The 22765-nt window shown below is 40.0% G+C and overlaps 1 protein-coding gene and 1 long non-coding RNA gene across 4 annotated transcripts in view; one reads left to right on the top strand and one right to left on the bottom strand.

The window, feature by feature from the left end:
• Window positions 1-22765, top strand: part of ZNF608 (zinc finger protein 608) — a gene marked incomplete at its 3' end in the record, with an annotated part of 106781 nt that overhangs the window by 72772 nt on the left and 11244 nt on the right. The gene's annotated exons all lie outside the window — the stretch shown is intronic.
• LOC311520708 lies at window positions 12729-21642 on the bottom strand. The gene is made up of 3 exons (XR_014711675.1): window positions 21577-21642; window positions 14697-14857; window positions 12729-14519 (listed from the first exon to the last, which is right to left on the bottom strand). It is a non-coding gene; the product is annotated as an uncharacterized lncRNA (long non-coding RNA).

The raw sequence follows: 22765 nt of genomic DNA, 5'->3' as shown, positions 1-22765 counted from the left end.
AAATATAACACCATCAAATCGTTCCTAAACTGTTTTTCCTCACATCATTTTGAGCAAAGGATAGTATAGAACTTAAAATGCACTAGTCTTAACAGAAAAAATATCCTTTTGTCTGTTTACCTAGCATAATGTGACATGCATTTGCTTTTTTTAGTCCTATTCTATTTTTAGTCTCTATGGGGTTTTTTGTTTGTTTTGGGTTTTTTTGGTGTGTTAGGTGTATTCTGTTAAACATTCAGTATTTTTACAGCAAGTCAATGTAGCTGATTGAAAGCTTATAGTCTTTATTTGTGTGCATGCTTAGTGCATGCTGTGTAATAAATGGAAACTTATCAGAAGAGATGTCTGACTGTTTATCTTTCCTTCATGAGAGGATGTATGGAAGAGATTATTTTTACTGACTATTATTAGCAATTAAGAATGTGTTACTTTCCGGGAAAGGCTTTTGGGACATTGTTCCACAGATCAGAGTCAATAAACCCTGAGCTGCTCATAATAGCCTTCTTTCTCATTGAAGCCTTGGACTTGCCCTAACTTCATCAGAGTAGAGAAAAAAAGATAATAACGTGAACAATAGGAGCTGTGGAGTTTGACTTAGGCCTAATGTTAGGAGGCTGTAAAAACTGTCAAGGAGCTTGATTGATTGGCTCTCACGCTGCAATCCCCTGTGCAAAGCAATAATGTTCCTACCTCAACTGAGAGGACTTGATGTGCCACCTGGGGTCATAGCTTATCAGCCTGAGGGGCCAATGTTTCAGACGAGGCCAAAGTTCAGCCAATAATTTATACAGAAATTTGTGCACAGATTCTCAAGTAAGGCAAGTTACTTCTTGACTTTGTTTGTCTGACCAAGGTGAGAATTAAGTCATGGCTGAGAGTTCAGCCTCTTCTTGCTCTTGCTGAAGCCAGGCAAGTTTTCATTAATGCTGAAACGTGCTTCTGTCATCGTGTCAGTTTCACAGGAGAGAGAGAGCGAGAGAAATGTGGGGTCATCTGTGCAAAGCTTCCCAGGTAACATGGTCTGTGGAGTTTTTCAGCTGATTATATTAGGGCTATTAACACACAAACTATAAGATTCTGCTGAAATTGTGGGTATGATTGTCCTGTGCTCAGTGTCTAACACAGTTTTGTTTCTAAATTTATGAAAGTCAAAGGCGGATCAGCTTTACAAGTGGGGTAAAACTGTAGCAGCTGTATGGATCACAGCAGGTCAAGGAAAGCTAGCTTGTCTCTTACTCATAAACAGAGAAATTGGGACACACTGCACAAAGGAGAGTGTTAGGAAAACTGTCCATGCAATCACAGACAAAAGAAGAGATACCTACCTCAAAGTGTACTGATCACTACGGGGAAACTGGTTTTCTGGTAGTTTCCCACTGCATTCCATCAATATTGGTTAACCAGTTGGTCATCAGAGAGTCTACCAGTTTCACCCACTTGCGGGGTAATTTAAAGAAAAAAGTTGAACTGGACTATGATGCCTACTGAGGTTGGTCAGTCAATAGCTAGCTAACTTTTGTTCTGCCCCAGCAAAATGCCTACTTTGCTTCAGTAAATGCTAACAAAGGCCCTTTTTGTCTTTCCTCTGCTCAAGGAGAACACTATTAGTCACACTTCATTAGGCTTGTTTACAGAAGAGAGCTGGTCTCTAAGCATGTTATTGAAATACTTGTAACTGTGTTGGGCTTCTTTTCCCCTACTAGAAGATAAGAATTTTGGAATGTGGACAGCAGGGGAAGGTGGCAAGAAAACCACTATTATTTTCTAGAAAAACTGGTTTGTCAGAGGGAAGATTATTTTGACAGGTTTCAGAGTAGCAGCTGTGTTAGTCTGTATTCACAAAAAGAAAAGGAGTACTTGTGGCACCTTAGAGACTAACAAATTTATTTGAGCATAAGCTTTCATGAGCTACAGCTCACTTCATCGGATGCTTCAACCGAGCTGGTGGTTGTAAAGAATTTTAAGTGAGGGATGTCCTCAAATTCACGAGCCTCCCACTCTCCTTTTTCTAGATAGTTTAGGAGATGGAACAGGTCAAGCTTAGTAGGTTCTTGGTGAGAGATGTTTGTTTTGTACTAATCTGAATTAATCAATATGAAGAGGTGTGGGGAAGTGGGGTTGGGGAGTAAAACAGTAAACTGGAAGATGAGTAACATTAATAATTTTCAGTTACAATGATTCACAGTGTTAAGAGGCTAACACTGTAAATCGTAACACTGGAATCATTGTAACTGGAAATTATTAAGGTTACTCTAGTGTACATTTTATTGTTGACCATTCTTAGCTAGAGTTCATCATTTCCTAGCTTTGGTTATTTTACTGTGACATTTCATTATGTGATGTTATTGCCTGAAGAGCTGGAAAGATTTCACCCGCCACAGACATGTAAGATGTGGGCCAAAGCCTCATGACAAATAAAAATGGGGAACTGGTCTTTTATTAACTGTAATAGGAACTCCTTAGAGACTCATGTAAAAGAAATCCCATGCAAACTCTATCCCCATTTGTCTTGAGAGCATCTGGTTCAGGTGTTTCCCTCATTACTTACCCTTTCCCCAGACTGTGGACAATGAAGCCTTTAAACGATATGTGAAACTTAATGCAGACACACACGCTGGTAGAATGCAGTTCAGTGGCTTTCAGTATTTTCAGCTGCTGTTTTAAATTCCAGTGAGTGAAATAATAGAGAAGTGATCATGTCTAGTAACTGCTGTTGGCCTTTGTAAAGAATGGCTTGTTAGGAGGCTTTATGATTTAGTGAAGCCACAGCTGGCTGCAAACAGAGCTATAGGAATGTGTTCTCTCTTGGGCCTGGTATCTAGAGATGAAAAGGCTCCAAAGCTGACACAAAAGCAAATAAACGTTTTGACTTTAAATAAAGCATCATAATTTATATCAGGCTCTGCTTTTTGGTCGCAACGAGATACATGGATCAGCAACAGCTTTTTGAGGTTGAGCTGAACTGTCTTTCTGTTCCCATTGCATTTTGATATCTGCAGTCCACAGATTGTTTTTTTTGTGGGGGTTTTGTTTGTATCCTTCCTCCTCTCTTCCCCCAAACTCCACTTCCTTCACTCCTGTCCCCTGCTGGCTTATGTTTCATTAATTGTTCCACACTTCTGACAAATAATTGCGCCAGTGTTCACACGTGGCAACATTTTATCACCATAGATAGCAATGGGGGACTAATCACTGAAGACACTTGTTGTTTGGTGCTTTTTTGCATTTACACTCCCAGTGCGTTTTTCCTACAAAGGTATAACTTAGAGCCAGGAAACAAAGTTCTGTTGATGTGTGTTAATGCTGGCTAGCTATTTGTTTGTTTATTTAGTACTATGAGCTCTTTTAGCAATTTTTGTTTTAAAATAATGAGCTTCCCTATTTCTTCAGCTGTTTCTCAACAGTTTACTGCTCTAAACAGCGCTTACGTGATCTGACATCTGAGAGAGAATAGGAAGGAGGCAGATAATCGTTAAAGGACTCCTGAGTGCCTGACCATGTGGGGAAGAATGGTTTTGATTTTCCTCTTTTGTCTTACACTATTTTGATTTAAACACTATGGCTCTTTTACTCTAATCTTGTTTTACTTTTCTGTTTACTTGGTTTTTAAGGTGAAAGAGTTTGAGGGAGGAGTAACTAGCTGAAGAGATCCTGTAATTAATATAGACTGCAGGAAGTGAGTGTGACAGATGAGTTGAAAGGCCTTGCATTCTGTTGCTTATCTCAAGTGACATGTGGTGCTGGGAGTATAAGCAAAGACAGTGGATTTTTTTTTTCTTTCCTCTGCAGTATAATGCAGAAGACTGGCCATGTGTTCCACAAAGCAATAACATAGTGTGGAAAGCCGTTGACCAAAATAACTCTCCTTGAGAAACGAGTGGTAAATTTGGGAGATTACAAAAGAGCGTTTCCTTTTCTATATCAAAATTGTTACCATATGACTTTAATGTTAGAGAATATGAATCACAAATTGTGATTATTGCAGTTAAAGAACAAAAAGTACTGCTGGAGAAAAAATAATTGATTTTTTTTTCTGAAACAGATTTGATCTTGTTCAGAATATGTGGATATTAAAAGATTTTTTCAACTAACTATCTTTCAGTTGGCACCGAAACCTTAGGTCTGCAGCTTTGTTTTCAAACGTTCGAAGAACAGTGAAATGGTTCAGTTGCTGTGACCATGGAAAAGATAGAGATTACAAATAATAAAACTCAAGTTGTACTCTGGAGGTCAGATAAGAGTAGTTAGTTTACAGTAACGTTAATTGCACTTTTTCCTGTAAAGGATGCAAAGGGTAGTCTAATGTTTGTAAACAAAAGCAAGAGTGTAGCAGCAGTTGATCAAAACCTTTCCTAATTCTGGGAAGATCTAACCATTTTCAGGTCAGTTTGACAGAAGAAAGAACTATCTGTGTTGATGGCTATGGCTTCATAGTTTTGGAAACCATTCTTCCAAGTGGCTTATATTTTTGTGTAGTTATTCAATTTGCAGTAAGTCTACTAGTCATTTTTGGGCCAAATCTGCAGTGTGGGTAACTCACTCTTCAGTAAGTCTTTTGCTGCCCAGGAAAAGAATGCAGGATTTTGCCCTTCATTAATTAGGAACTTCTGCATTATCAGTTATCTACTCATATGTAGATGGTGGAAATAGAATAATAGAGTTCACTTATACTTTAACGAAGGCATTTTTTAAAATTATTTAACGGAAACCTACAGTGAAAATATAATACAGAAAAGTCGATAAGGTATACTAGGGCTTGGCTTTTACACTGTACTAGCTTCTAAAACTTCACTAACATTAGCATTTAGGTGGTTGCTTTGTGCACACAGACATTACCATTTCATATCACCCTTAGCAACAAGCCTTCCTAACATGCTGTTGTATTTTATTCTAGAGCTGGGAAAGGATAATGTTACTAGGGAGGCAAGAAAAAGAAAAGCAGCAAGAGCTTCTTTTGGCTGACCAGTCAACTGAATATTGACCAACTGTCTTCATGAGAAAGAAATAGATGGTGGTGAATAAGCTAGAGTCTAGTTTTCCAGGAAGCTCAACGATTTTCCCAAATCAATACAGCTCATCAGGCTTCAGAACAAAGGCTGCAGGGGATGTGACAGTGATGGAAGTGGCTGTATGTTCTTTTGTGAATTAAAGCATGTGGGCCCGTGGGGAAACGGGCTTTCTTCAGTTATGGTTTTCAATGCTTGTTCTGTGTGCTTTGGGAGAAATCTTTAGGTTTTTGTGAGTTTTTTTACATGGGATAAAAAGGTTGTCATCTTGATGCCCAGAAACAATAGGTACAAGACACATTCTTTGTTACGTAAATGTTGCAACTAGCCAAATGAATAACAAATCATTTCAAGTCAAGGTGCTTGTTGTTTTAAGTAACTTGTGGTGATGACGTCTTAGTTAAGGGAGAAATAAAAAAGGCGCAGTATTTGGATTAAGCACCTGGCAAATGTAAACTGACATTATTCAAAACCTACTGGAAATCACATGAAAATGAATGGAGTCTGGTACCTTGTTGATGAGGCTATAAATTAATGTGGATAGAGTAAGGCCAACCTACGCTAGCCTTCGACAGAGCAACACTATCTAAACCAGAAATGTTTAGTCCTCCTTCAGACCTTTAATCTTTAAGATCACTGTGCTTTCATAAAGTAGTACACTAATACTAGAGTGATGTGTTTCAAAGGTTTGTGACTGTAGCAGCAGCACCCTAAGGCATGAAGTGTTTCATTACGGTTCTCTTTGTTAATGCTGCCCTATCTCCTCTGCTCCATTGCTGTCCATTATTTGTTCAGATAAAGCCTAATGTTCAGGATGACTAATCACAGATCTGTGTTCCAGATGGTTTGATTACAGGATGTGGGTAAAGCAACTCTTCAAACATTCGGCCCAGCAGTAGGGCTCTCTGGAAGGGGGGGAGGAGGGGGACAAACAAACCCATCTTGCATTTTCTGGTCACCTGACAAACATTACAGTTCCAGACTTGTTGATCTTGGTTTCTGCAACATATATATACCTGCTGTAGATGGTGAGATTCTTAGGTGGTGTTACGTGTATTACGTGATAAAACTAGTGAAAAATATAGAGTTTCTGGATCACTATAACACAAATTCACTCTTCAGTGTAGATTTATAAGAATTTCATGTGGGTTTTAGGCTATTGAAAAAATACTTGGAAGTCATGGAACAGGAAAAAATACTGTATAATTTTCATTGAAAGAAAAATATGAAATTTTGTATGGGTTTTTCTTTTTGTTGAACGTGGATGGATGGATAGATGGAGGATTATATGATGGATGGTGCTGTTGTATAAAATTTTTAACACAGGAGTTATACTGGTCCTCCTAAATGAGTGACAATAAAAAGTTCAGACCATATATGAGTCTTAGTCTCCTAAATTGTGGTTTTCCTTCTCCTCTCCTTCCCATACATTTTGACACTTGAAATACTTTAGTTACTGTGGACATAATGATGTCAAATAGGTATGAGCAGAACTTAGTTGACGGTCACAAGTGTAGAATAAAGCTAGCTTAATCCTTGGGTAGCAATTTATTTCATGGCTGACCGTTTCCCATAGTTTGGGCTATCTTAGGTGTCCCAATCTGTTTTATGTATATTCAGCAGAGAGGGGCCAAATACCAATTTGAATTTGATTTGTGTACAAATTTACTGATAGTGAAGATATTCAGAATTGATTTTGTGTGCTTGTGTGTGTGCATCAAGTGACAAATGTGGTAATATGCCGTTTTGAAGTCCTGCGATTGGTCTCTCGAGGTTCAAGAGCTGCTAAATCAGAAAAGCTTTGGTATAAAAGTCTCTCCAATTTGACTTTGTTTGGGACACAATGACAAAAAAAGAAGTGCAGTACTTACTGTCTGGGAGTTTTTCTCTGCAGCTTCAAGTGAGCAAAAACTGTCTGAAAGTGGAAAAGTCTCCACGGTACACCAGCATGCCAAGGCAATTAGGCTTGACTGTCATCCATGTTGAGGCATTTGATTGAAAAAAATGGTTCTCACCTTTAGAAGATCATCTGGAAGATATTCAGACAATCTTTGTGTAAACCTGCTGACTTCATTTTACTGGCCAAATAAATGGAAGTAAATAGAAACAGCACTATTGGCATCAGTGCTGCACCCATTCACACCAGTAGAGAATTTGGCCCTATAATCCAGCCCTTGAGTTATTTAGGAAGATAGGTTAGAGTTGATCTAAGTAAACTAGCATTTCTCTGGTAGTTGCTGTGATCTACATCTCATGTGAGCATTTCATTGCTCTCCTATTATAATTCATTTAGTGGCTACTTGTGTAGTGCTTTGAAAGTATGACATATTTTATGAAGTCATGATTTTCAAAAATTGGGGTCTAAAGTTAGGCTCCTAAATTTGTTAATGGTGAACCTAAATTAGTAATCTCATTTTCAAACTTTTGAGCCCTGGCATCAAAAAATCTTGGCTTAAGTTTATTATTATGATTTAGTAACAGAACTATGAAAGCAAATAATGTATTATCGTAATCTTACATGTATTGTCTAGTTCTTTCAGCTGCAGGGCTGTTGGGGTGACTACAAGGGTTTCTGAAGCTACTCAGAGCATTAGGCTTGAGGTGGCCCCATTCCTAATCTAAAGTCTGGGGGAGAAGAATTACTCCCTCCCTACTGCCACCCTTACCTTGGCGATCCCCAGTGCCCAGCTGAGATCCTTGTGGTGAACAGTGTAGACAGTATTTATGCTTTCTCTCTTTTACTAATGTCACAACCGGTCTCCTAAGTTGTATACAGTGTAGTTAACACTAAGAAAGAATTTAGAGTTATATGTATTGTAATGCTTAGCATATATAGCACTGCTATGATATTTACTTTTACTGATTTTGTTTTTAAATCACTGCTGAAATAATATAGACTTTTCCCCCACCAAAATTGTGTTACATACCTTATTATCTAGATTTATATTCAGTAGCCAATGAATTTCAGGCCTGCTATTTGGTATCCAATGAGTGAAAAGAAGGAAGGAAAAGAAAAGTGGGTTCATGAAAACATCACGAAAACATACAAAATACTTCTTCTTTAAACTTGCTGAGGACTGTATTTTAAATTTTCACTTTTCATGTCATTCTTTCATCCAATAACAAAACGCCAGTACCTGCTTACAGTTTCTACCCTTCATATGCACTAAACTGAGTAATACTATCCCAAAATGTTTTTGGGAACACCCTGTTGTGTCCTTGGGGATATTTATGTATATTCTGTTTTCGCAACTGGTTTAGCTTCATTTTTGCCATAATTATCACATCCTACAATGTGGCTGTGAAGCTGAAGAGCAATGAAAGGTCCTCAAAGTGTGAACTGAGAATAAATGTCTCTCATATAGGATCTTCTGCCACTGCTAAGAGCCTGATCCAGAGCCCCCCAAAGTCAACGGAAAGGATCACATAGAATTCATTGGTCTTTGGGACAGCCCCTAACTATTCTTTGGCATCTCTTACACTTACATTAAGGCCTATTTGTAAGACCTTGACTGAGCTATTGACTAACTGGTCAATGGATGTTGGTGCAAAAAAATATTGACTATCTTAGGTAACATGATCCTGTCTCGTTCTATTGGATTGTTTTTGAGAATCCAAAGGTGTAATACATTTATTTTCTTTCTTAGAGAACTGGTTACTTGTGTCCACTTTGCAATAAAAAAGGAAATCTACAGCAGCAGGAGTGTCAACTTCTGAAATATTGAAAAAGATTGTTCCTTACACTTGGCTGTTTTGATTTCTGGGTGCTTGACACAGCTTGGTGTGCAGGATATCACTTGTTACAGAAGTATCCTAATTGTGAATGCCTTTGTTAACTTGAATATAGAATGATATATCCAAATTGTAAAGGGGATATATGCTCCTATTTTTGGGATATGTTGTTTGCTATTATATACATAATTTATAAACTGCGCTCAAATCCTAATACTTAAACCAACATGGAATTAGTAGTCTACTACACTAGTTTGGAAGAGTTATTTTTATTTAACCTAATCATATTTATTATTATTTTGATACGACTGCATCAAAAATGTGCTAGGCACTTTATAACTACCTACTTTTAAAGGACAAGTTCCCTGAAGAGAGAAACTTATACTCTAAATATTTTGTGATTAAAATTGCATTATAAATTCCTTAGTTTTTCTCCCTCCTTGAATAGAACATTAATTTTCCTTGGTTATTTTGAGCTGTTTTGTCCTTCCTTGTGGAAGAAATGCCAATGTGCAGATAGCATCATATCCCTGATTTCCTCAAAATATTTTCCAGTTGTGCCTCCTGTTGAAATAATGCTAAAGAAATGGACTGAAGAGGGGTAGTGTAATGAACAGAAAAAATAATCCTCCTCCTTTGAGTGATTGCACGTGTCCATTCCGCTGAAGGTGTGCGCACCTGTCTTGTGCACGTTTGTCAGACATTTTCCCCTAAGCAGTACCTGATGGGGCGGTATGAGTGCCCTCTGGCGCTTTTCGCCACTGCACGCAGGTATGAGGGGCCATGCTGCCCTGACCCACTCAGTTCCTTCCTACTGCCAGTGATGACTGTTGGAGTGCTGATCTTTGTGTCTGTAAATCTTCTCTCTAATAGTGTATATGGTACCTGTAGAGTTAGTTTTTAGTCTAGTGTAGTGTGTTTGTACATATTTAGAGATAAGAATAAGTTTGGAATAGTAATTTTCTAGAGTTGGGTTCCTGTTTGGATACTGGGGTCTATACCAGACTAATGCCTCATTCTCCTGACTTCAAGGCCTGTCAGCCATGTAATAAATTTGTCAGTGAGCGACCCACACCCCAGCTGCCTTGAGTGTCTGTGAGAGGTGCGTGTGAGTAACAAATGTCACATTTGTAGGGGGTTCAAACCCCAATAGAAAAAGGACAGGGTTGCCAGACTCAAGTACTTGCTATTGAAGTCTGCACTTCGCCTGCTGTCAGAACCTTCCTGTTCAGAACGGGTACTGAGCACATCTGACTCAGTTAGGAGTGCTCCCCCTTTTCTGAGTCCAGAGGCAGATCCTTGTTGCCGGTACCTAAGAAAAGACACCAAAGACTCTGTACCACGGCCTTCAAATTCTACGGTGAAGGGACCGAATGGAGGCAAGGACTCCAAGGTACACTCAAAGAAGTGTCACCTCCTGACACAGTTCATAAGACAGGAGGGATTGCTGAATCTGGAGGACCATAATTGTCCAAGGAGATCAATCCCTAAAAGACTGGCATATCTTTCGGTACTGCAGACTCAGGAGCCCTTTTCAGTGCCATCTACAATTCTGACTTTTGTGGTAGCCAGAGAGTTGCATAACCTGTCAGTGCCAGCTTCCCCTGCTGTTCAGGAATCTTACCCATTACTGGTATTGGAAGCATATGCTTCTGGAGTCCCAGCTCCAGCCCCAGAGCACTGTTTGGTACCAGTGGCCTCTACAGTTGTGGCTCCTCTACGTGGGGCTCCATTTAGAGGGAAGCCAGCAATGATCTTGTTGGTACCCCCATCTTCAGACTTGGAGCTGGTCTGTGGTCTGAGAAAGTGGAATCCTTATCAGACTCTGAGGTGGGTGCCTTCCCATTGTGGTACCAGCCACAGCTTCAGCACTGTATGAGCCAATGGCCTGCACATAGCTGGGTTCTGCCTCTGTATCAGTGGCTCTTTTGGGCTTCCCTCCACATTCTAGAGCCTCTCCGCTCCCTTTCCACCCTTCAATATTGGCTAGACACAGGGACCATCTGCAGCAAGGTAAACATCTTCCTTCCCCCCAGGACTGGTGTCGGACAGTGTGCTTGGGACTCTCCTGTGGAGTAACTGGAGTAGGGACCCCCTCAACAACCCTTAGCTGTTGCTGCTGCTTCTTCATGGCCTGATGAGGTGGTAGTGACTGAGTCTGTTTTTCCCTCTCCTGATGATTTCAGAGCTCATCAATACTTGTTGAGGAGGTGGCTGCAGCTCTGTATTTCCACCCAGAAGAGGTGCAGCAAGGGTCACACAGGCCCATGGATATTTTAGCCTTTGCAGGACTGTCTAGGGCAGGGGTTCTCAAACTGGGGGTCATGACCTCTCAGGGGGTCACAAGGTTATTAAATGGGGGGTTGTGAGCTGTTAGCCGCCACCCCCGAACCCCGCTTTGCCTCCAGCATTTATAATAGTGTTAAATTAAAAAAAAAAGTATTTTTAATTTATAAGGGTGGGTCGTATTCATTGGTTTGCTGTGTGAAAGGGGTCACCAATACAAAAGTTTGAGAAACACTGGTCTAGGATAGCTGTCCCTATTAATGAAGCTAAGCTGGAACCTATCAAGGTTTTATGGCAAACCCCATCTTCCCTGCCTCCAACTGCTAAAAGGATGGAAAAGGGATTTGAGCACTTCTATAACCACCCACATCCAGGCTCCCTGGTAGTTGCTGCTGCTAACATAAAGAGAGACAGAGATACCGGGCCTCTACCCTGAAAAGAAAAGAAGCAAAAAAAGCTAGACTTTGGTTTCCTTAGGATCTGTGTCTCCATATAAATATCAAGGGAACATTGGACCATCTGTTTAGCTTGGGTGGAGTTCCTTGCGCGTATCAAGGGGCAAAATTTGTCGGTATTCATAGACAACATAGCAGCAATGGTCTGTGTAAACAAACAAGGTGGACCCATTTGATAAAGCAGAAAGTTTTATTCCAGAGGAATTTTATAGTTGAGGATCGTGAACTCAGAGTCTCTGCTAGGTCTCTACGATTTCAGCCTGTGGGATAGTATCGTGAAGTTCAAAGACAAGCTCCCTGATGAGGCAAAGCAGGAGTTCAGTGCTGTGGGGGAGATGGGGAAATTAATTGTCAAAATATCATTGCAAGTGAGCTGGGATGCAACGGACTCTGTGGCTCAAGCAATGGCTTTCGCCATCATTATGTGATGTTCATCTTGGCTGCAATCATCAGGTCTTCCCCCAGAGGAGCAACAAACCATCCAAGCCCTCCCATTTGAAGGTCCCTTTCTCTTTTCCAATACAACAAATGAGAGGCTTCATAGTCTTAAGGATTCAAGGGAGACCCTTAAGTCTCTGGAGATCTATACACCGACAACAAAAAGAAAGCTGTTCCTCCTACAGCAGTCCCAATGGTTTCAGTCCTTCATGTCGCAGCGCTCTGAGGCCTATTTTAGATCTAAGGCAGCTAAACAATGAAAACAAAAGGCTGTATGATTACTCTAGTGTCTATTATCTCTTCCTTCAATCCTGGGGACTAGTACGTTGCTCTTAGCTTAAAGGGATGCTTCTTTTCACATGACAGGTTTCAGAGTAACAGCCGTGTTAGTCTGTATTCGCAAAAAGAAAAGGAGTACTTGTGGCACCTTAGAGACTAACCAATTTATTTGAGCATGAGCTTTCGTGAGCTACAGCTCATTTCATCGGATGCATACCGTGGAAACTGCAGCAGACTTTATATATACACAGAGAATATGAAACAATACCTCCTCCCACCATTTGTTAGTCTCTAAGGTGCCACAAGTACTCCTTTTCTTTTCACATGGAGATTGACAGAAAGTTTCTCAGATTCATGGTCAACAGATCCCACAACCAAACTGCAGTATTGCTTTTCGACTTGTCAGCATCCCCTAGCTTAGTCACAAAATGTTATACCAATAAAATAAAAACCAGCAGGATCTTATTAAAGGGAAAAAGGCAAAATACCACATTTATTGTGAATACAGAAAGAATCATAGTAAGCAGTTAGTTATAGTTATAACATTCCATTCAGTCTCATATTTATTCACACATTCATTCATACAAACACACACACAGGTTCTGCAAGGTTGTTACCGTAGTTACCAGCCTTAGAGTTGCTCATGCCAAGCCACTGGCCAAGTGGCCTGGACATGAGGAGGGAGCAGGGCCTTGTCAGATGCTCATCTGATGCTCCTGGAAGTTGGTTTGCAGAATCAGACCCCAAAGTTCTCACTTTTTAGAGTCTATTTCTATAGGAATTTCTTCCTATGCCAGTCTATGGGAATTGCTTTATCATGCTGTTGCTGAATCAATCAGCAGATAGCACATTTCTGACGGCTCCAAGATGTTATCTTGTTCTTTGGTGCTCCCATTCTTGAGGCTGTTGGGTGGATTCCAGTCTGCCCTCCGGGGGGGTCCTCTGGTTATTTCCACTTGACGCCTTCTTCAGCCGATGGACACTGGATTCTTAGGCTGGCACCTCCCTGATCATTCAGTTATTATCCACACCAAGCATCCATCCACATACATCCTCTATCTCTATTTTAATCACAATTGTTAATACAACAAAAGGGCGGGAAGTCTCAGGGTGCTGTTTCTGTTGTTAGAGTATTGCTTTGAGTCTCTCTGCGTGAATTGCTTTGAGAACAGACTCTGTCTTAGAATGTACTAATGCAATTAGCAGCTTGCAAGTTTCACACATAGAGGGAGAGAAACAGTACCAAAAACCAAGAGACCTCTTAGTTAGTAATACCCTAGAATTTAAACTAATGGGGAATCAAACTCATTTGTGATTTTAATACAGAACTTCTTTAATATGATCCAACAAAAACGCATGGCTGTAGTAGTGGCATTCCTGCAAAAGTTGGGTGTTCATGTGTTCCCCTACTTGGATGATTGGCTAAGAGGCTGCACCAGGTCTTAGGTACTCTTCAACCCTAACCACTATTCAGTCCACTTTTGACACTCTCTCTGGAGCTTCTAATCAATACAAAGAAATCTATCCTCATGCCTTTCAAAGAACAGAATTTATTAGGGCAGCTCTGGACTCTACAAAGGCTGGGGCTTTGCTGCTAGAACAGAGGTTCCAAACAATGCGCATCACTGCTGTAGATCTAAAAGTGCACCCTCTCACTTTAGTTTGGAATTGTCTCAAAATTCTAGGACACATGATGGCGGCATGCACTTGTGTTGTGTAGCATGCCAGGCTACAACCCAGAGAACAACATGGTTGGCTGGCCTTGGTGTACTCAGTGGCCCATCATCATATGGTTCAAGTACCTGCACAAGTTTTATCCTCCCGGGACTGGTGGTTAGAACTTGCACATTTTTGTGAGGAAGATACCTTTTTACTTTCAAGAAGAGTCACTCACTCTAGTCACAGATGCATTAGATCTAGGTTGGGGGGGGTCCCTTCAGTCCCCTTCAGACTCATGGCCTTTGGTCGCCTCAGTATCTGTGTCCATATGAATATCAAGGGAGCTTTGGGCCATCTGTTTAACTTGTGTGGAGTTCCTTCCGCATATAAAGGGGCAAAATTTTTTGGTACTCAACAACATAGCAGCCATGATCAGTGTAAACAAACAAGGGGGACACCTTTGATAAAGTTATGCCAAGAGGTGATCCCCCTCTGGGATTTATGCATCACCAGTCCCATCAACCTGAGAGCTGTTTATCTTCTGGGAGTTCAAAAGACTTCAGTAGACCACCTAATCAGGTCGTTCACAGGTCACCACAAGTGGTCTCTTTATCCAGATGTGTTTACATCCATTTTCCAGTGGTGAGGAACTTCCCAAGTGGACCTGTTTGCAACAATAGCAAACAAAAAATGTTATCTTTTTTGTTCGCAAGGGGATCACAGCCCAGGTTCACTGACAGATGCTTTCCTCCTACCCTGGTCAGAAGGTCTGCTGGATGCTTTCCCTCCAGTTCCACTCCTTCCCAAAGTTATATCCAAAGTCAAGAAATAGTCTGCTTACCTTATTCTAATAGTCCCAGCATGGCCCTATCAGCATTCGTTTTCAATTCTACTAGCTCTATCCGTCAAACCTCCACAGCTGTCTCCTTCATTCCAATCTTCAGGACCTCCTCCTGACTCTGTGGAAGCTTCATGGCTGACAACCTCAGAATGAGTTTTTCTCTAAGGGGATGCAGAAAATTCTTCTAAATAGTAGGAAGCTTTCAACTGGGTCTATTTATCTTGCTAAAGTTATTTATCTTGCTCAAGTTGCAGTGGGGGAGGTTTAGATTGGATATTAGGAAAAACTTTTTCACTAAGAGGGTGGTGAAACACTGGAATGCGTTACCTAGGGAGGTGGTAGAATCTCCTTCCTTAGAGGTTTTTAAGGTCAGGCTTGACAAAGCCCTGGCTGGGATGATTTAACTGGGAATTGGTCCTGCTTCGAGCAGGGGGTTGGACTAGATGACCTTCTGGGGTCCCTTCCAACCCTGATATTCTATTAAATGGAAGAGATTATCCATTTGTTCCTTTTTAAGAGACATCCCCTCAGCTCAGGCACCAGTTTGCTATATCTCGGACTATTTTTTGTTTTGGAAACAAGGGTTAGCACTTAGCCACCAAATGGACTCTGATGGAACTAACTCAAGCTTCTATCCTCCCTGTATAACTGATAACTTTTTTCAAACCCCAGTGTCCCTCAGATTTCTAAAATGTTTGCTCAGATAATACCCTCCACAGTGGAGTTTAAATTTAGTTCTAGGAAAGTGGATGGGTTCCCCCTTTGAGCCGCTAGTGACTTGTTCTCTGTTGCACCCATCTGTGAAGGTGGCTTTATGGGTAGCTATTACCTCAGTTAGGAGAGTACGGGAGCCTCCCTATAGAATTTTCTTTAGGGGCACTGTTTTCCTTCGACCTCACCCAAAATTAAATGGTTTCCGATTTTCACATTAATCAAGCCGTTGATTTACTGATTTTCTTTCCAAAGCTTCATTTAAATAAAGGAAAAGAAAAGTTCCATACTCCAGATGCTAGAAGAGCCTTGGTTTTTTTACTTGGATCAGACTAGGCCTTTTAAGTCTTTGTCTCAGCTCTTCATTGCTGTTTCAGACAGAGTAAAGGGCCAGGCAGTATCCACCCAGATGATCTCTTCCTGGATTTCCAGCTATATGCATTTGAGCTACTGATTACCCTGAGGTGCAATATTAGCCAAAGTGGTGGCTCATTCAACCAGGTCACAGGCAACTTCCATAGCCTTTCTGGCTTGTGTACCCATACTGGACATTTGTTGGGTGGCAACCTGGTCATCAGTCCATACATTTCCCTTTCACTATGACATCTCACATTAATCTAGAGAGGATGCCAGATTTGGACACGACGTGCTGCAATCCCTGTTCAAATAGACTTCTCGCCCATCTCCAATTCGAACTGCTTGTGAGTCATCTACAGTGGAATGGACAAGTGCTATCACTTGAAGAACTAAAAATAGTTACCTACCTTTATGTAACTGTGGTTCTTAAAGATGTGTTGCATGTGTCCATTCCACAACCTGTCCTCCTTCCCCTCTCTATTGGAGTCTTTCTGGTAGGAAGGAACTGAGTGGGTTCAGGGGCAGCAGAGCCCTTTATATATGCTTGCAATGGTGCAAGGCACCAGAGAGCACTCATGGTGTCCTGACAGGTACTGCTGGGGTATAAATCTCCGACAACTGTGCACGAGGCATGCACACACCTATAGTGAAATGGACATGTGCAACACATCTCAAAGAACAACAGTTATGGAAAGGGAGGTAATTATTTTTTACAGCTGTTTCCTATACCTTGGCACCCACCTAAGGTGAGATATTGTGCCACACCTCTAAGAGTCTGTGAATGCTTTTGCTGTGTATTATCAGAGAAATGGTTTGTCCTGTCTGGGAATTGTGGATGGAAAGCTAGTGAAGACAGAGTGGCATAATTTGTAGTAGTGCTATGACTCATGAGATGTGCACACAGACATTTTTTTCATCTCCGTCAATTGAGTTTCTTCTGAACAGGAAGAAGCATCTGTCAGGATGTGAAGAACCACACAAGAGTCTGTAACCACTAAAGCACATGTGCTCTCAACACCTCAGCATATAGGGGAGTTTTGTGGGTGAGGTCAGGGAAGGGCCAGTGAATCTGCAGGTACACTCCATGTGGATTCAGATGCAGCAAGATTAGAAGCTACTGGCCGTGTAATGCTTCTGAAACCTGGCAAGAAGATCCCTTCCCCCTCAATCCCCAGCGAATTCCCAGTTATGTAGCTTTGTTACTTGAGTTATGTGCCAGGATAAAGATTTGGACTAAAGGAACCAATTATAATAGTACATCTTAACTGGATTCAACAAGTCATTTTTTTCCAGCTATCCAGTATTTTGATCACCTCCATTTTCATCTTCCAGAGCTCTGCTGCAGTGGGCCTTCCAGTTGTGTCTCTTTATGAGGCATTCCTAAAATCCCATGTTGCTTCTGTTCTCTCAAAGCATGTCTGTTATAATTTTAGTTGATTAAAAGTGCTTCCTTCACAGCACGTTCTTAGAGAACTTGCCTGTGGCTAAAGAGATTCTGTATTCTGTACATGAAGGAATGAGAATTCATCCTCTTCCATAACTTTTCTTAAAGAATAGAGAGTGAAGGCTTCCTTTCTACAGATGTCTCTGAGGTGACCTAGATCATTCTGTTTCATTCTGGGCATGTTGTTACCAAAAAGATATTGGCAAATTTAGAAGGAAGTTTAGACCCAATTCCAGCAAAAAAATTAAGCACATCATTAACTTAAACATGTGAGCAATCCCATTGAAATGGAACTATACACATGCTTAAAGTTAAGGATTGATGCCGTAGAAATGACCAACAAAAATGAGTAGGATATTAGTAGAACTGATTTATAAGGAAAGAATTTACTCCTATTTGCTTGACAATTATTTTTTTAAATATACAGTATTGACTTTCTTATACTGGAAGGTCATGTGAATGATTGAATTTCTTATTGATTTCAGTTATTCTGTGCTTGTGGCTACTTCTGATGCCTGTCTCTGTGCTGCTTCTTTTTTTAAAATGTAACATGCATATACTCTATATATACACAATATAAAAACTACATACATTTAACATTATTAAATACAGGGAAATATAATGGAATACAAGTATATAAACACCAAAGAGGGAGACGAATCGTTGAGGATGATACATGTGGTTTTAACAAGAAGTAACAAAATGAATTTAACTAAGGTTAAATGTAGACAGAATATTAGGAAAATACAGAGAGCATTCTAATGCTTTGGCATAATCTCCCAAGAGAAGACGTAGAAGCCCAGTTGCTTTGTACATTTAGAACAAAACTGGACAACATACTGAAAATCTACGTTAGGGAACAATTCTGTAGTAGCAGAGAGAGATGGGCTAGATAGCATAATAGAATTTAAAGATGGGGAAGATCTATGATTTCCACTCTCAGGGTTATGGTCGTTAGAATAAAATGAGATGAAAGTATTAACATTACCACTGAAATAATTTTAATGTATCTCCATGGTTCAGAAATGTAGAGTTGACATTTAGTTTGGAGCTTCTAATTTGCAGAAACCAAATTTCCAGTGACCAATCATTAATTGTCATCATATATCTTCACTGGCACTTTCTTCCTTCTTTTAAGTTTTTGCCCATTCACTTGAGTAGGTCCAGGGATCGCAAAATATTAAATAAAAAGAAAAGGAGTACTTGTGGAACCTTAGAGACTAACAAATTTATTTGAGCAGAAGCTTTTGTGAGCTTCACTTCATCGGATGCATGCAGTGGAAAATACGGTGGGGAGATTTATATACATAGAGAACATGAAACAATGGGTGTTACCATACACACTGTAACCAGAGTGATCACTTAAGGTGATCTTCTCCAGCAGGAGAGTGTGGGGGGGGGGGGGACATTAAATAAATGATTTCAGCACTTGAGTAAAATGCTATACCATTTATTTTCCCAAAGCCAAAACTTGCCATTCTCATTTGGCTCTAGTGGCATATGTGGACTGAATGTACACTTCCCTATATGAGAGCAATCCACACAGGAATTTATATGCAAGACATATGGACATAATACAGACACACAGTTCTAAATAGATATTTGTATATAGGAATATCTGTCTGCAACTGTAAAGCTCTCATGCAGAGGAACATTGTAGATGGATGAGATTTTCAAAGAGTATAACTACTCTCTCCCCTCCTCCTTGAAGATGAAACTTCCTTCATTTATTTTTTATCAATCACAGTATAATATTGCTCTGGTTTTATTGACCACTCAGCTAAAGCTTCTATAAATGATAACAGATTGGAATAGAACATAACATAAGAATAGCCATACAGACCAAAGGTCCATCCAGCCCAGTATCCTGTCGACCGACAGTGGCCAATGCCAGGTACCCCAGAGGGAGTGAACCTAACAGGTAATGATCTAGTGATCTCTCTCCTGCCATCTATCTCCACCTCTGACAGACAGAGGCTAGGGACACCATTCCTTACCCATCCTGGCTGATAGCCATTAATGGACTTAACCTCCATGAATTTATTCATTTCTCTTTTAAACTCTGTTATAGTCCTAGCCTTCACAACCTCCTCAGGCAAGGAGTTCCACTGTGCACTGAGTGAAGAACTTCCTTTTATTTGTTTTTAACCTGCTACGCATTAATTTCTTTTGCTGGCCCCTAGTTCTTATATTATGGGAACAAGTAAATAACTTTTCCTTATTCACTTTCTCCACACCACTTATGATTTTATATACTTCTGTCATATCCCCACTTAGTCTCCTCTTTTCCAAGCTGAAAAGGCCTAGCCTCTTTAATCTCCCCTCATATGGGACCCGTCCCAAACCCCTAATCATTTTTGAACCATTTCTAATTCCAGTATATCTTTTTTGAGATGAGGGGACCACATCTGTACGCAGTATTCAAGATGTGGGCGTACTATGGATTTATATAAGGGCAATAAGATATTCTCCGTTTTATTCTCTATCCCTTTTTTAATGAATCCTAACATCCCGTTTGCTTTTTTGACTGCTGCTACACACTGCATGGACGTCTTCAGAGAACTATCCACGATGACTCCAAGATCCTTCTCCTGTTTAGTTGTAGCTAAATTAGCCCCCATCATATTGTATGTTTGGTTGGCGTTATTTTTTTCCGATGTGCATTACTTTACATTTATCCACATTAAATTTCATTTGCCATTTTGTTGCCCAATCACTTAGTTTTGTGAGATCTTTTTGAAGTTCTTCACAGTCTGCTTTGGTCTTAACTATCTTGAGCAGTTTAGTATCATCTGCAAACTTTGCCACCTCACTGTTTACCCCTTTCTCCAGATCATTTATGAATAAGTTGGATAGGATTGGTCCTAGGACTGACCCTTGGGGAACACCACTAGTTACCCCTCTCCATTCTGAATATTTACCATTTATTCCTACCCTTTGTTCCCTGTCTTTTGTCCAGTTCTCAATCCATGAAAGGATCTTCCCTCTTATCCCATGACAACTTAATTTACATAAGAGCCTTTGGTGAGGGACCTTGTCAAAGGCTTTCTGAAAATCTAAGTACACTATGTCCACTGGATCCCTCTTGTCCACATGTTTGTTGACCCCCTCAAAGAACTCTAATAGATCAGTAAGACATGATCTCCCTTTGCAGAAACCATGTTGATTTTTGCGCAACAATTTATGTTCTTCTGTGTGTCTGACAATTTTATTCTTTGCTATTGTCTCAACTAATTTGATTGGTACTGATGTTTAGACTTACCGGTCTGTAATTGCCAGGATCACCTCTAGACTAGAGCACTTCTTTAAATATTGGTGTTACATTAGCTATCTTCCAGTCATTGGGTACAGTAGCTGATTTAAAGGACAGGTTACAAACCATAGTTAATAGTTCCGCAATTTCACATTTGAGTTCCTTCAGAGCTCTTGGGTGAATGCCATCTGATCCCGGTGACTTGTTACTGTTAAGTTTCTCAATTAATTCCAAAACCTCCTCTAGTGATGATAATTCCTAAGATTTGTCACCTACAAAAAATGGCTCAGGTTTGGGAATCTCCCTAACATCCTCAGCCGTGAAGACTGAAGCAAAGAATTCATTTAGTTTCTCTGCGATGACTTTATCGTCTTTAAGTGCTCTCGATCATCCAGGGGCCCCACTGGTTGTTTAGCAGGCTTCCTGCTTCTGATGTACTTTAAAAATATTTTGTTATTACCTTTTGAGTTTTTGGCTAGTTCTTCAAACTCCTTCTGGGCTTTTCTTATTACATTTTTACATTTAATTTGGTAGTGTTTATGCTCCTTTCTATTTACCTCACTAGGATTTGACTTCCACTTTTTAAAAGATGCCTTTTATCTCTCACTGCTTCTTTTACATGGTTGTTAAGCCACGGTGGCTCTTTTTTTAGTTCTTTTACTGTGTTTTTTAATTTGGGGTATACATTTAAGTTGAGCCTCTAATGGTTTACTATTTTGAGGTATCAGTTTCATTTAGACCGTTATTTATAAAATCTTACCCTGCCTTAAACGGTGCCACAGATGATTAATGATTAATAACTTATTTTTTAAGTAATCCTTTTCTTAATCCTGTTTTCCTGTGAGCAAATTCAGTTCTTACAGTTTTGAATAGGTTTGAATGCTATCTTAAACAGTTCAATGACATGAGTCTCAGTGTATAAACACAACGCAGTTTAGCAGACAGTAACCTTTCGTCACATTGACAAGCCTAGTTAGTGCAAATAAACCAGTGTTTGATTTACAGAGTCAAGAAGCATTAGGCAAGCCTCTCTCATTGTTCGGATTATTCCTGCCTGATAAAACAGTTTCTGCATATACAGTCTCTCTCACTCAGTCAGTCACCCTCTCACTTACTGCTCTGTTCTGTGGTGTTGCATCATTTTTTCCCTTTGAAGCTTACTTATCCGAGGCACTTGCTTTTTGTGGTCTGTGCTGCAGTGCTCTGCCCAGCCAATCAGATAGTAATGCTCGCAGTAGGAGTTGGCCAATCCAAAGCCTGCTTTTGCTGGAAACGTGAAACCCTTAGGGGAATGCAATAACAAAAGCCTTTCACTGCAGACAAATGTTAAGTGTCTGTGCAGACTTTTCTCGTTTTTAATTTTATTACTCTAAGAATGGACGGTTTGTTGTTTCTTTCATGTTTCCTTTCAAGCAATTTTAATTATACATTTGTGCTACATCAGAGACTTTGAAACACAGTGATTCAGCCTATTGCATCTAAAGCTAAAATGCAGTAACCTTCTGGCAATACAAATATATTCCAGTGTTGTAAATATAGCTGACATGCTGAAGAATTTTAAGCAGCTGGAAAGGTCTCTGACACCACACACGATGCCCTAGAGAGCAAATGATGGGAAAAACCTTCACTCCCTCCCCCCCATAGCTTTGTCAGGTGTTTGTTTTTTATTTTAAAGGGGTCAGAATAAAATATATGTCCCCAGCTATTCCATTTTGTTAATATCAAAGCACAGATGATAAAAAATAAATTTAATATACTGATTGTCTAAATAGGAATTTTAGCCTGATCTTTTATATCCTGGGAGCCTGTTTTTAGCCTTGGTTGAAGAGTGATTTATTTTTTGTCCTTTAGACCATCTTACCACAATATATGGTATTCTACTGTCAACTTATAATAATAGCAACTTAAAACCATATGGGGAACAATTTTCAAATCTGCTATTGAGAATTTTCAAGGAAATCCCTTCTTCCCTAGTACTTTAGCTAACAGCACTTCAAATACTTTCCTGCTGTTAAAAGGTCCCTAAGGAAATAAGCTGGAGGTTACATGTTTACTTTACATTGGTGCTGCAGAGTGGGATAGTTTTAGTGTAAAATTAGAAATCACACTGGTAACACAAAGCAAGCAGACAGGCTAGAAACGTCTTTGGCACAGTGCCATTATTATTTCCATTGTAGGAAAGCTAAAGCTAGCTAGAACAAGGGGAGTGTAGAGAAATACAAACCATGAGATTCGCGTGTGTAGTTTTAGTTAAATATTTAGTTCTTTAGAATGAATTTCTGTGAATCTGCTAACATTTTGCAC

The sequence above is a fragment of the Lepidochelys olivacea genome, assembly GCF_965140295.1.
Source record: "Lepidochelys olivacea isolate rLepOli2 genome assembly, chromosome: 5".
In the NCBI taxonomy this organism is placed as follows: domain Eukaryota; kingdom Metazoa; phylum Chordata; order Testudines; family Cheloniidae; genus Lepidochelys; species Lepidochelys olivacea.
Note: the sequence above shows the minus strand (reverse complement) of the source record. Positions and strands in the feature narration are given on the sequence as shown.